At 43.3% G+C, this 15365-nt stretch overlaps 1 protein-coding gene across 3 annotated transcripts in view; it reads left to right on the top strand.

The window, feature by feature from the left end:
- LOC138471948 (discoidin domain-containing receptor 2-like) overlaps nucleotides 1–15365 on the top strand; it is a 679729-nt gene that overhangs the window by 203504 nt on the left and 460860 nt on the right. For all 3 annotated transcript variants that reach the window (XM_069609836.1, XM_069609834.1, XM_069609835.1), the window contains exon 2: nucleotides 9458–9563. The gene's annotated coding sequence lies outside the window, so the exon portion shown is untranslated. The remainder of the gene's footprint in view (nucleotides 1–9457; nucleotides 9564–15365) is intronic.

Genomic DNA, 15365 nt, shown 5'->3' with positions numbered 1-15365 from the left:
CCCGACATCTCAGCATCGATGCGTGTAAGGGCACACATTTGACATCGGTCCCTAACATGCCATGACTGGAAAGAGCACAGTAAGAACATACCTTTAATGTCTTTGCCCAAGCACGGCACCATTTGTCTTTTTATGAAGAAGCAAGTTATATTAAGCAAAGACATAGCAGGAAGAATGGAGTCTTTCTACTATGTCTCTGCTAAATGTAATAGGGTGCAACACAGGATTTGTAACTGCTGGGAGCTATTAAGCTGCTTCTTCTCCTCCTTCTCCTTCTCCTCCTTCTTCTTCTTCTTCTTCACTAGGAGAGCCTAGTCAGCTCAAAACCAACAGTTACCAGGAGTTTTTTTTTTTTACGCTCCCCAGGCAAACTGGTGCCTTACAGGCACGCATATGTGACTCTTTGTCATATTGCAGCAAAAAGTGCTTAAATAAATCACACATACGAGTTCATTTATGTCAGTGTCGAAAAACATGCCATATTCGGTTTGCACACTATTACATTAAGTGTAGACATAGTAAAAAAGACTTCAGTTCACTGTAGTGAGCGGATGTCCTTTTTGACTATGCCTGCCTAATAAATAGGTTGTAAACTCTAACTTGTATGAACCCCACCCATCCCCTTATCCCCTTTGCCCACATGTCCCATACCTGTATATGCATGTCCAGGGCATGCAGCAGCTCCCACAACTATCTCCCCAGCTGGGCACTACCTCCACACAAATGGGATACCTCCACCCATAGGTTTCAATGTGAGCTGTGATTTTCCCATTGAATCCAATGGCTCGGAGGCTTTCCACATCCTTGGGAACAGAAGACTGCGGATCACTACCTAAAGCTTAAAAGCTTCAATGGTGGTGCTTAAAACCTCCTTCATGTTTAAATAGACAATATTGTGGATGTGCAGGGACTATTCATATAGTGCACATCACAAAGGCCTTCGCCTCTTGGCTTACTCTTGTCAATGTCTTGTAATGCATTTTCCCATGATGCCCTCAGGTATCTGTTAATTGATGTCACTGCCAGGGATGTAAATACATTTGCAAATTAGGGGCCCTGTTTTTCTTTGATGCAAAGGCCCTTGCCAGTCTTAGGACCAGCCTTGACCATTCCTCCTTCTTTCTTGCTTTCAATTGACTTTCTGCGCACTCCCTAAATCGCCCCTCTGTCCATGCTCTGCCTCGCCCACTCTGAGCTTCCCTCTCCTAGCCCTGTATAACTGTGTTTGCCTGGGATTGGGGTGAGTATTATGTGGCTCATTTCTCTGCAACTTCTTTTCCGCTTCCTATCCTTTTTTCCTCTTTACTGTTCGGAGGGGCTGCATGTCACTCCTCCCTCTCATGGCATGGGGGGCATCTCCCGTGACCCCATTTTTCTTTTAAATCAAGATGTGAAGTCCAGACCAATTTTGCAGTAAAGTGTGGAAATGGAAGTATCCATAAGTCACTTGTTTACTGTGGGATTTTATTTTTACCAATGTATTGCGTGACTTTCATGTTTCCCGAATGTATTTTCCACCTTGCACTGCATATGACTTTATATTCAGTGCACTGGTTATGCTAGCTGTTTATTTCTTTCTGTCAAGTGTGTGCATGTTCCCCAATATTGTCTGATCACTATATTTTGTACTTTCATAATCCCTATAGTTGTTTGTTTCTGGCACACTACACATTGTTCACTTGGGGACTCCACTCCCACGCAACCAGCCTACAGCCAGTAACAAACGTATCACATTCCTCCCAAAGGCCTGGCCAAATCCCCTGTCGAAAAACCTGTTCAGCAGCCTCCTTGAGCCAGAAACCAGGCCCAGTGTAATCTTCCACCTAGGGCTAAATCTTAATTCCCCTTCCCTGTCAGTATATGCCACACTCAGTTAAAAGCTTGCGTCACATTTAGATAAAACTGTGAATGTTAGCTTGCGTCACACCTAGATCTAATTGTGAATGTTGGCATGCGCCACACTTAGATGGAATAGTGAATGATGTCAACTAACCAATCCATTAACAATTTCATCCCCCTGCATACACCTCACAAACTCTAACCAAACACAACCACAAGCCTTAAACGCAGCAAACCGCACAAACTTCACTGCAACAACAAAACAAACCGCACATAGACTTGCACAACAACACACGACGACTACCAACCGTAAAACACCCCAAGCTTAGCCAACGGACCCACCGGGCTGAGGCTGCCAACAGCACATCACTGCTTTCTTGCACTTGTCCCGCTCATTCCCACTAACTCACCCCCGTCTCCCTGTTTCAGAGCGGCCAGAGCGCCAGGGGACCACTCCGGTGGTGATAGTGCGCGGTACAAATATCCTTTAACATTAACATTCCCTGAGAGACTCCTCCACTATCCAGTGACTGTTGGCCTGCCTGCTGCAAGTCAGCAAGCTGGCTCCTGCTGGGCACCTACATTCCACACCCAACAATTAGCATGCCCTTTGGCCCCAACCGCTCGGCACTGTATAATTTCATCTCCCCATAATCTACAATTAACATCCCCTTTGGGATCAAACTGCCAACTCCCCACATCTGGTAATCACACAGAATACCTGCAAGCGTGTATCCCACTCTGCATCCCATCACCCCTGGAAGCCACCCCTGCAACACTTGCCCAAACAAGCACTTGCCTGGGTGAGGGCGGCTGGCCTGGAGGGGGCAGAGCGACAAATCGTATCCTGGCTATGCCCAAACAATCACTTGCCTTGGTGCAGGAGGCTTGCCCGAAGGGGGCAGAGCAACAACACCTATCCTGGCAATGCCCAAACAAGCACTTGCCTGGGTGAGGGCGGCTGGCCTGGAGGGGGCAGAGCGACAGCATGTATCCTGGCTATGCCCAAACAATCACTTGCCTTGGTGCAGGAGGCTTGCCCGAAGGGGGCAGAGCAACAACACCTATCCTGGCAATGCCCAAACCAACACTTGCCTGGGTGAGAGGCTGGCCCTGCAGTGGGTGGAGCAAGAGCCTTATGTAAGCCTGTTGAGAAAGGACTGGGGACTCACTCTCCTCTCTTTGGTTGCTGGCAGTGGTGTGCTGATGGGGGGAGGGCAGCAGAGCCCAGGAGGCCCCTTGCCCAGGTAGCCTTGTCATCCCTCTCCATTATTCCCAACAGAAGGGTTCCTAGTCTGTCTCCTACCCCTGTGTGTGTGTGTGTGTGTGTGAGAGAGAGAGAGTCTCTCTCACTCTCTATCTGTGTGTGTGTGTGTCGCTCTCTCCCTGCCAATCTGTGTGTGTGTGTGTCTCTCTCTCTCTGCGTGTGTGTGTGTATGTGCCTGTGTCTCTGTATGTGTCTCTTTTTCTCTTTCCCCTTCTCTCTTTCTCCTTTGTGTGACCCTGTGTGTGCTCTCTCACTGGGCTCCACCTTTCTCATTGGGCGCCCATCTCTCTCTCTCTTACTTCTTTACTCTTTTGTCCTCCCTCTCTCAGCCCTTTGTCTCTACCAACCCCCATCTCCCACTTCCTCTCCAACCCTTCCCTTCAGGTCTCTGCTCCCCTGTGCATCCAAGGCTACTCCCCTGGCCCACGGGTTCCATGCCAGTGGGTGTGCCTAGCTGGTATGCCTGTCATTAATGCCCCGCCTTGTGCCTATATCCCAGTGTAGGCAATAACCTGTATCCAGTGTGTCTGATTTGTCCTGCTGGCAATGAGTGTATCCCTCTTCCTGTGATAAATCTGTTCCTGGTTTCTACAAAGACTCTGGTGCCTTCATTGTGTTCCCACTTGTCAGTGCAGCCTGCCTGATACTGCCAGAGGGGGGACCCAGTCCGTCTGCGTACACAACACTCCCACCGGTTCTGTTGACTCCCTGGTCCACAATTGAGGCACTGTCTGGGGTCCCCCTCAAGCCTCCCCCATTTTGGCCTGCCTCCCACTTCCACAAAAGCAATGCTGTCCAGTTTGCCTTGTCCATGTGACACTAACCTCACCTAACCAGCACTCTCCCCTGGTGCTTTCCTTACCTACCGCATGCTAATCTCTTCTACTCCCCCCTCAATGAAACCAACTCACTTTTTCCATCATGTGATTACTTCATCCACCCTGCATCCCCTTCACCCATGCCACTACTGCTCTGCTTTCATGTGCTTGCCTCACCCATACTGTGCTCTACTCAGCTATCCTTTGTATGGCTCTGCTATTAGTAGGTCTTATCTTAAACTTCCAAAGTTGTTTCTTTTTATGCAAGTGGAGAGTGGTAATCTGGCATACACATTACCGAAAGTGATGTCACCTTACCCAACATGAAGATCACCATGTTGCCCAAATTGGCACATATTAGGCATAGTACCTCTCTGTTAAGCACTCAACTAAACATCTGTTTTCAACCTGCCAGACACAGGTTTGAATCCCAGCAAGGCTGACTGAGCTCTTCATCCTATCTAGTTTAATACATTGAGTAATACAGATACCTGATATTACATTATTTAGGAGTGACAGGAACCTTGGAAGATGGACTGTATAAAACAAGTTATTATTGGTGTCTGCAAGCATTCGTTCAAAACTTTATGAATACTCTGAACAGTCCCATGTCCTTTTGATTAAGCCAGTAAAACAAAAGCCCCCCCAAGTCCACCATAAACCCCCAAGTCTCCATTCTGACATGCCAGACATTTGGAGAAATTATCACACTGGCAAGGTTGTGAGGAAGTTTAAGGATGCTTAGTTTCAGAAAGAGATGTTCTTTTAGGAGATTGAGCCTCCTTTAAAATACTGTGCACAATGTATTAAGCCATTGGCTGCCTCTGGGTGGGTAGGTGGATCTGGACAGGGCAGGCTATTGTCCCCTGTCTCTGGCCCCGTAGTGCTGCTCAGTGCTTTTAATGAAAGGCTCACTGCTCTCCCAGGTGGGGTATTTAACAAGCCGACGCTGCTGTGCCCCACCTCCATCTGTACCATGGGTTGTTGCCTGGGTGCCCGCCCTGCCTGTTTGATATACACCCTTAAGAGAGGGTATGCACTATAACGGTTTTTTAAAGGAAATGAAGAATGCAAAAAATAATCTACTTCCAGTTTTTCAGTTTTAAAAAGGTTAAGTAATTGCATTATTTTTTAATCAGAAACAAACTATTAAAAGCCATCCACACCTGTACATCCCAGTCAGCCCATACCCTTATCCGAACTATCTACAAGCCCTTCCCTATTTGAAAGTGGAGAGCCCTCCTTACCGATGAGTCTACCATGACTCCTTGTGCCTACCCATAAGGCGGGTAGTGGTTCAAAGGAATAGATGGTTGCACCGCTCTGCCACCACCCAGAATTCAAAACTAAATGTTTGTAACGTGCACATTTTTGGATTTCATTTTTTTACCTCTATTTACATATTCTTTCTTTCTGTAGTGTCTATTTTCACGTGGTGCTCCTCTTTCTTTCTGTAGTGTCTATTTTCACGTGGTGCTCCTCAAGACCCTACAGCTGTGATACCTTAAATCTACCATCACCCATGACCTATTTTCACTGAGAAAACTCAGCTTCGATGCACACTGTGTTTGTTGACCTTTCCATCATTTGAACGTCCATATATCGACTTCTTTGAGAGTGGGGAAGCTCAGGAAATAGGATGACTTCGACATTTGTAGATACTCAAACTCATCTAACTAGTCCCAACTTGCATATCCATGACCTAACACATGTATCCTAAGCGTCCTGGAGTTTTTCACAAAGTCTGATCACAGATATTGCATCCAACTGTAAGTAAACAGGCTTTTACGAGGGCAGTGACTAGAGTTTGGAATTCCCAAAATATAGAGCTTGGCCACATTTTTTCAACAGATCTCCTTTTCTTTACGCACGTCTCTTCTTCCTATTGTAAAACCCAAGACATGCTTTGTCCATAAATGTTTGTTTGATGATATGTAGCTGTGTATTTTGTGTTACTACAGAGTATTTTATTTTATAATTTGTTTTTAATTAGGTTTTATGGTTTATTACAGACCTTTCGCCTTTTCAAACATAAAAGAACTACAAAAATCCAAATACAAAAAAACCACAGTATTGAAATTATTATCAATGCATTACAAATCAAAAGCATTGTAATTCATCATAAAACATGCTGTTATGAAGAGAAAATTATGTTATAGACAATTTATTTCACTAATCCCTCGGTCTATGATATCAGTTGAACAATTCCCCTTCTTTCAATAGCCCCAAACACTTCCGCTAAGAATTGTATCCCCGCAAACATCCACGGGAAATGTTCACCCCACAGAAACATCTGCCAGCAGATTTCTGCATCTACAGTATTCAGATCATCCACGAATCTCGTTCTCAGTTCTGTCAAGCCCACAAGATATAAATGTGATTGAGGGTTTCCATTGTTTGTTCTGATTGACAAAACCTACAAGAGCACTCAACATGGTCTCCTTGCTTACGGGCCACTAGCGCTTCTCAGGTTGGATACAAGTTCATCCGTACGCGCATAAAATGGTAGCAGAAAAAGGGACTCAGGAATTTTGCTAAATAATTTGGGGTCATATTATAGGACCTTGTCTCGTGATTTACGTATGGAAATAGGGTGTACGTTTTCCTCAATTGCTGGGTTTCCATCCAGTCTTTAGACCATATCTTTCCTTTTGCTCGATTCCTCTGGGTTTAACACCAATGTTTCTTTTGTCATTTCGAATGTCCTTAGTAATGTCACCGAATCGTTTTCCCATTCCCCTAACAGCCAATCTCGCCTACTCCCTTTTACCGTTGTTAGAATTCCAAAAGGGTTTGGTGAGTTCTCCATGATGCATTTCGGATATAATGCCAAGGTCTTCCACTCTACAGTAGCATACATTGATATCAGGTCCAGCTCAAATCTTATTATTGAAATTCGAACCCCTTTTGGGATGTGAAATTCTTCTCCAAATGTTACCCTCTAATAAAGACTAGACTTGCCAATATATGCTTAGGCTGGCTTCCACTCTGTATATTAACGTCAGAACAACTTTGTGCTTTAAAACATTAAAGTTGACAGGAGGGTAAATCTTACATATCATTTATGTATAACCATTGCCTGTGCCATTATAGCCTTTGCTTTTACTTTTAGTTCAATGACCCAAGAATGGTCATTTATACTTAAGTTTGTTTTCGCTCCCAAGTGTGTATTTGATTCAACAACTTAATATTTCTCTTGACCTACGCTCCATCTAAATCAGGGGTTCTTCTTGTGTGTCAACAAGCGGAGAATCATGATTTTCTATTTCAATATGTTTATCTCCAGCCCATTTTCTGCCGCATACTCTTGTAGCTTGTTTAATCTCTGTTGTAGCCCGATCAGAGTTTTCTCTATAATGACCAAATTGTCGGCATAGAGCATCAATGCTAGGTCATTGCCACAGATCCTAGGTGGGAAGGTTATTGCACTACCCATGACTGTTGGTAAGTCAGACAAGGACAGGTTAAACAGGGCTGGGGCTAGTGGACAGCCCTGCTTTAGATCTGAATACGTATTAATTTCTTTAGATAGACAACCCAAAGAACTCAATCTGATTTTCATAACTGTCTCAGTCTAAAAGGCCTTTAGCGCTTGCAAGATGTCTAACGGGCATCCTCCGTTCCCAAATTTCTTCCACAGATGCTATCTTATAATTATCAAAAGCTTGCTACAAGTTGATAAAAGCCAAATAGATGTGTATTCCATTTTTAAAGCTTTTTTTAATTTTAAGATGTTTAAAAAAATAGATTTAAGGAGGTTCCATTTCCCTTAACAAAGTTAGTTAATTGCTGGTCAAGATGGCCCTCTTCTAGAGCCCATGCTGTCAACTGTCTCAAACTATAACCATAAAAGTCTAGAGGGAACAAGCACCACAAGTGATCCCTCAAAGCAGGCTAAAAACCTTTAGCAAACAACCGAACGCTTGTGGCCATATTCTCAATTGTTAGGGGAAGATACTCGCAACTCCAGCACTGACTGAGTAATCAATCAGTCTGAACCAATACTTAATTAAAATAAAATTAAATATTTTAATGTGATTATGACAATATTTCAAATCAAAACAGTACTTAAAAAAAATCATCATTCCAGTTGATGTTGTTACAGTGCAGCAAGAGTGGATAGTACAATTCATCCGAAAAGCAAATTGCTTTGGGTTTCCTAAACAATAAAGTGACTATTGCTGTCCAAAACTGGCATCTCCAGTCATTAATTCAGAAAACACTACTCCTCTCTCACACCATTTATGTCATTCTCAACATACACAATTAATCACAAATCCATCAAAAAATTCTGAAAAGCCCAACATGTTTCTTTCCTAAACCTTTTAGTCCATTACTCTATAGAAATTCATCAGGGGCTATCCGTTTTGTCAAACACATTGTACAACACTCCAAGTTCAATCTCTACAGTGGATTTAATTAATCAGTGTGACACACTGCAGTTTAAGATTCTTGTCTGTAAGCTTCAATCTTCATAAGTAATTCTTTACTTGCTAAAGTGCACATATCTTCCCCATAGTGATAGTAAACCCACCCAATCGTCACATGTTCAAAATCCATGGGCGCCGGACCAGTACACTACGAGGAGGAATCCCTTTAGTGCTTACTCGTCTGGTATCCTGGATGAAGCCAGCCAAAACGGTAGAGACGTGTCGTGTACGTTGTCATCAATGGTAGCCGTGTAGCTCTACAGTCTAGTTAACCTCCATTGCTACTGGGTGTGAGATACCTTTAGTAGCAGCAGGGTGACGGGTACACAGAGTTCTTCCTATTCTACTACGAGGTTAACACCTAACTGCATTCCCAAGTCCACAGTCTTGGTCAATTCAGCCGTGAGTCTTAACATGCAGTCTCCTACGAGTAAATCGAGGGTGCAGCTGCCTCTCGTGAAGCAATAGTACCCGCGGGCTATCCGTGGCACCACAGACGTCCTCACCTCCTCCAGGCATAGATCAATTGATACTATGTCAACCGCCTCAAAACAAGAGATGCATAAAGCTTGCCCAAAATGTCAAAAAGGCCAATAGTGCAGTGGTTTATTAGGTCCTCCCTTTTGCCCTTTTTAAATATCGGGACGATTCCCGACGCCCTACATGGCCGTTGTTATTTGTATTCGATTGGTTACCTGTTTGAAAAGGCAGATAATAAATTCTGCCCCCAAGATTCAGGGGCACTTTTGAGCATGTGGCTGGTCATCCCATCGAGTCCTGAGGCTCTTGAAGAGCCATCGTTCCTGATGAAACCTTCTATGTCTCTCTTGTCGAATATGAAAGCCCCCCTTTGCGCTTTAATTATTTCAGTCTACTCAGGTAGGTTATCTACATGGGGTGAATACATTGCTGAAATGGTTAATCCACTGTCCTTCTGTTACTACAGAGTATTTCAACTCCTAAACTTAAAACACAACGAGATAGCCGTAAAATGAGGATGATTGCGATTATGATGATGATAATGATGTTGTTTATTTGTCTGCCGAAGATTGGTAAGACTGTTGTACTGGATCAATGAAGAAAATAACTCTGTTCTTTTTCAGACACTTGCTGATGGATCTGTCTGGTGTATGAGGAGGACGCAGTGCTGGATTGATTTCCAAATTACGGTCTCTGCTGAAACAGATCTACTGTTGGTGGGACCAACTGGTAAGTTCTGATTGTGTATTCATGACTTCTGCTTCTCAGAGTTCCTGTAACCAGGGTGGGGTGGCCTGCTAGGATAACGGTTTGCACTGCGAAAAGCTGTCAGTCAGTTCCATAACGTTCCTGTGTCAAGACCACAATGGCCAACCTTCACTTATAGTGTAACTGTTTTTTTTTTTATGCCTGCTTTTCGCGAACTATTGAAGTCATTTAAAACTGGTATCCCTTGATGAAGTAATGTCTCTAAGCCTCCACATTTCGAGATCTGATTCCTTTTACAAATATTGTGTTGCTTAGTGGTTCAGTTGAGGGCAACCAAGACTTAAACTCCATGAATTCATTTGTATGTTAAAAGATAGGTCTGAAAATTAGGTTTTCACTTATCATGGAGACCTTTTGTCACCCTATTTAAATGATTGCCCCCAGAGCGGCGTTATGATTGATTTTGAAGATTCCATACTGGTGCTAACTTAAGAGCCTAGGTTAAGGCAGGCCCCTTTTTAGTGTTCCTTATTTAGAGTTCCTGTAAGCACTGCCTATGCGTAGAAACTATTGTCATAAGAAGTGAGGATGGACAAGAGATGGGGCATAAGAAAGGAACAAACACCATATGGGTGCTGTTTGGCTATATACGCACCAATTTGACTGCCCATGTGCTTATCCCTATTGCCATTCCCACCCACTTCCTTCCTCTCCCCAAACAAAACACATCCACTGGAGTCTCTTTAAGCTGGCTATGTGCATTTCGAGCACTTATCACAACCAATGTTTTAATATGCAGCAATAAACCAGCCCCTGGTGTCTTTCAAATTTCTTAGCCAAGTGTGACTTCACCCACTTGGTTTATGAGCTATATACATGTCCTTGCATCTGATCCTTGTAGTGCATTCCTGTCAAAACAAGACATTGGCAAAGTCAATAGATCTTGTACAGGCATTAGATAACCATTTACTGGGCACTGTCATTATATGCCCAGGTACTAACACCATTTTCCAGCTGTTGCCATCATATGGCCTAGTAGTACCAGGTTCCATACCTATCCAAAAGCCAAGACAGCTGGCTTTGCCAATGCTTTTTATACAGAGTGTGGTGCATATGTGCCTTTGCCACAAATGATAGTGTGAAAGTCCTTTACTGAAAATGCTATCACAAGAAGGTGCTTTGCTCGGACTGACCATAGATATGTAACTTAACTTGTTCCGGCTGATGCTTGTCCTCAAAACTTTGGGTCTTGCTCTTTCAGAAAATGCCTGCCCGCTTCCAGTGACACTGTCATCAGAATCAATTATCAATTTCCTGATATTGCATCAATGTAAATGCGCCCATTGCTGTCCAATCACTTGATAGTTTAATTCATGCCTTGTCCACAGCTCCTATTCTTTCCCTACCATTTAGACAGGCCACTTACAGATTTTCTCCTTCCCTCTACGTGGTACAGGGAAGGGGTGGCATTGATATTGTTCACAATTGAATGTGCAATAGGATTTCTCTTTTGTAGGTCGGTTTGTTTGGAAAACCACATGCAGGTACCTCTGCTGCTGCGTTGTGACTAGAAGGAGCAGATTCGAGAGTCACAGACCCGAAATTCCCAGTGACTGGACTTCCTGTTTACATCCGACGGAGTGCCTGCTTACTTAAATGTTCCAGCTTGTACTTAATTATTTTTTTAAAAACGTTCTTCTATCTAACCTGTACCATTGTACCTACACATTTCTCTAAGAGTATTATTTCATAATTCGCATTAGCACCCTGCCACCAATCAGGATGCTAGGAACATAGGCTGAAACTGGCGATCCGAGCCCACGTTCCAAGCTGCCTGATGGCTGGTTCGCCCGCCCGCCATCTTCACACCACCCACCATTCCCTTTTTTTTAAAAAATTCCTCCCTCCAAACGTACCCACTGCAGCTGCTGCTGCGCCTTCCGATCTGCTTCAGTTTGGGCGCCATGGAAATAGAAGAGGGGCTCCGTACAGAGCCTCGCCTTCCCATTCAATGGCGGCCATCTTTGAACAGTCTTTTCATTCCATGAACTGGACGCCGCCAAGTGACCCGTTCACGGTTTGAAAATACTTTAAATTAGCTCCATTCCAGCCCATGGGACTTGTGCTAATGGCATTAAGCACCCTTTCCAAGGGCTGGAACGGGTGGATATGTCCCAGGGCCCTTGTTAACCACTCTAACTCGGGCCACTGGGCCGTTACCACCTGTTACAGCCCTTGGAACAGGGGCTAAACATTGTATAATTACATGGCTCATCATCATGTGGTCTTCCAGATGTTTTGGACTACAACCCCCAAGATCCATCACCACCTACTGTGTTGGCTAGAGTTAATGGAATTTGAAAACATCTGGGGGGGCACAAGATGAGTAATAATGGTGCACTCAACTGTGCATGTCAATTCATGGACACATGGACATTGTTATTCACCTCCTCTCAGCCAATCAGAATGTCAGACTGCAGTCAATAACTACTGGTATTGACTGTATTCTGAATATTCTGGAACAACAATGCAATTTCCAGGGAAGGTTTATTTATACAAGCCATTAATTTCTGGGACAACCCTTTTGCTCTACTACATCCTATTAAACACACCAAAGAGAAAGCTAAAACATGACAAAATACTTTCACTTGTAGAAAAATCTTTGACATTTAGGTGACACCTAATCGCTCCAGTTTAGCCACATTTGCAATTAAAATGCTTAACGTATAGAAACACCCTTGTTATTTCAAAAGTACAAAATATAATTACATTTAATTTACCAACTCATTTAGCATTTTCTTTACTCACTATTCAAAACATGTATTACTGCTGCCACTATGTGCTAATGTCCTTATAGACCTCGTGAGGGGTAATTATCGCTTAGGATAATGACCCGCCATCAAGTTATGGCCCGCTATACAAACGTCAATTTAAAAGCAATCTTTGATAGGGTTAATGTTTAAACAAGGATACAGAGGTAGATTTGAGTGGATAAATGGGAGAGTGTTGTATTCTGGCATCGCAGCACGCATTGGAGAGTGTTGTATCCTTCCAGTGCTGCACGCATACAAAATGTATAACTTAAAATCTTGTTAAAGTGTACAGGGGATGGGCTAACCGGGAACTGACTGGTTGTGCATTGAGTTCTAGAGACTGTATTTCTGCTGTACTTTTCTACTTCTAATGCATATTAGAAATTAAAGGAAACCTCTCATTCTTTGCATTGAGAGTGCAATGGTACAATATTTTGCTTAGCATTTAGAGAAGTCGTTCTATTTTGTATCAGTGTATCCATCTAATTTCAAAAGAGGTCATATGTGAAATGTCTAGCAACCATAAATCAATTTCAGGATTCTTTTATTTTTACTTGTTATTGATCTATTCTTAATTCTGGTGTTTTTTGAGCGCCATTGTCACCTGGATTCCAGTTTAAGAAGTTTTGATAGCACATTTCTTTATATTGTGTTTCCTACAGTGCAGGGGGCGTGTGGGTGCAGTGGGTGGAGCTACAACTGTAAAGTAGCACTGCACACAATTGCAGCAAAGCTAGGAAGTACTGTGTATCAATGAAAAAGAAAGGTTTTGATGCATTTCCTAAAAATAAAGTGTTCTTTCATGTTGTGATGTTCCACTGACAGGGCGTTCCAGAGTTTTGCAGCAGGGGTGGCCCCAGAGACACCCAATGCTCTGGTTCTACGAAAGCGGGCAACATTCATGGGGTATTTATGTCTGAGCATTATGAGCAATTGTTAGTAGTTTAAAGGTGGTTCTAGCCTTAATAGGGAGCTAGTGTAGAGAAGAGACTTACTAAGAGCCCTTTCCAACAGATTCATAACAATACCCGCTACAGTGTTTTGCAAGAGCTGCAAGCCGTAAATCGTGGCTTTGATGGCACCTGCATGTAGAGCCTTGCAGTAGTCCAACCAGGAGCCAACAATAGCCCCAGCTACTGTGGCACTGTGCTACGTCTGTAAGGAACTCATGGTGGCAACAGGAAAGACAGACGCAAGTGATCACAGTTCAAGGATGTTTATTAAACTGTATAGTTTAACCACCCAGGTGATCCTCCTTCACTGGTCCACCCCCAGAAACTGGATCCAATAGCGATGGCCGTGTTCTGGTCACCTGGATGACAGATCCCCGGGGACTAGTCAGGGAGACTCCTTCAGTTTTCTCACATGTCCCACTCCAAAAAATCGTTCTGATCTTGCAAAAAAGCATCAGGTGAAAATTGGTTGCCCCAAGTTTGTGGGAATTGAGTAGTCATAGAGAGGGTTGAATTACGAAGAACCCCAAGCATCTTTACTCCACATTGGGATTTAATCATATGTCCTGCCATAGAAAATTCTGGATCAGTTCTTTGGGGTATAGTGAAGATGGGCCAACGAGTAGAATCTCAGTTGTATCGTTATTCAAAGCCAACCAGTTCATATGAAAACCTCTTGAATGTTCCTATAGTTGGACTGAGGTTGTTCTCCTGTTTAGAGCAAATCTCTATATCGTCTCCATAGTTTTGAAATTTTTCTTGTAGTCTAAGCAATAAATTATGCAAAGGATTCATATACTAGCTAAACAAAATCTGGCAGATGCACAAACTCTGCGGGACACCAAACTTAGTTGCAGCTAGGTCAGATACTGAATTGCCCAGTATAACCTGAACATTCCTATTATTCAAAAAAGGTGCTAACCAAGTGGTGGCTTTCTCCAGAGATCCTGTAGTTTGTTTAAATGGCTGGAGAAGGGTTGCATGGTCCAAGATGTTGAAAGCAGCCAACATATCCAACAGCATCAAAAGACTGGGAATGCCTAGGGCCATGATGTGCAGCAGGCAATCTTTTACATAAGAGTGCAGAATCTGTTCCTCTTGGGGCAGAAGCCAGACTGGCATCCTAATACTTGGGACCTTGTTTCTAAAATGTTCTGCAATTGAATAGTGGCTGCCTTATCAAACACTTTTAGCATGAATGGGGAATTTGACATTGGGCAATAGATGGCATGGTCCTTGGCGCCTAGATTTGGTTTCTTCAATAGAGGTGTAACCCACACTTGTTTTAAATTATCAGGAACAATGGATGCAATAGTCTTCAAGATTTTGGTTTTTGTTCTTTGTATTCCTAAATGATATGCATCCTTTACCCATTTCTTTATCCCAGTCTCTGTTTTGTCCATTGGTGTTACTTTGTTTGTAACCTTGTTAATACATTAAATAGGTTTTAATCTTGCATTTATGTAAATGGTTCATATAGAGTGAGCCTGGCTGTAGAGGAATGGAGCACTGCAGAATGATAAAAGAAGCACTGCAAAAGGGTGCGCGTTTAAGGCATGGCGTGGCACAGTGTTGTGCTTGTAGCCTAGAGTTGGGGATGGTTCTCCAGAGGTGGGAGCTAGTTATTTGTGATGTCTCCCAGGTATTTTGTGGAGTTCTGTGTTTTAGCAAAATGACTCAGACATCAAGGTGTGGATGAGTAACTTCTTTAATCAGTTTCCAAGCATAACATCCAGTTTCTTGAGTCAGTATTCATCAGATGGTAAAGTCCAGATCTCATAGACAAGCACCGGCATCCTCTCTCTCAGGCTACATCTCTCAACTCCCTCAAGAGAACACCAGTCACACATAAACATTCTAATCAGTAACATTCCATTGTCAATCATGACACTCACTCCAGATTCCATTAGGATGCAGGATAAGACCAGATCCTTACATATCTCCCCTCCTTAGAGATATCAAAAAGACAACCAGTTAACTCAAGCATAACAGCTATATACAGCACACACACACACAAACACCCACAAGTTTGATGCACCTGCATCATCTCTCCAAAC

Source organism: Ambystoma mexicanum, chromosome 8 (genome assembly GCF_040938575.1).
Source record: "Ambystoma mexicanum isolate Mex_15411 chromosome 8, UKY_AmexF1_1, whole genome shotgun sequence".
In the NCBI taxonomy this organism is placed as follows: Eukaryota; Metazoa; Chordata; class Amphibia; order Caudata; family Ambystomatidae; genus Ambystoma; species Ambystoma mexicanum.
The sequence above is the reverse complement of the archived record's forward strand: the minus strand, read 5'-3'. Positions and strand labels throughout refer to the sequence as shown.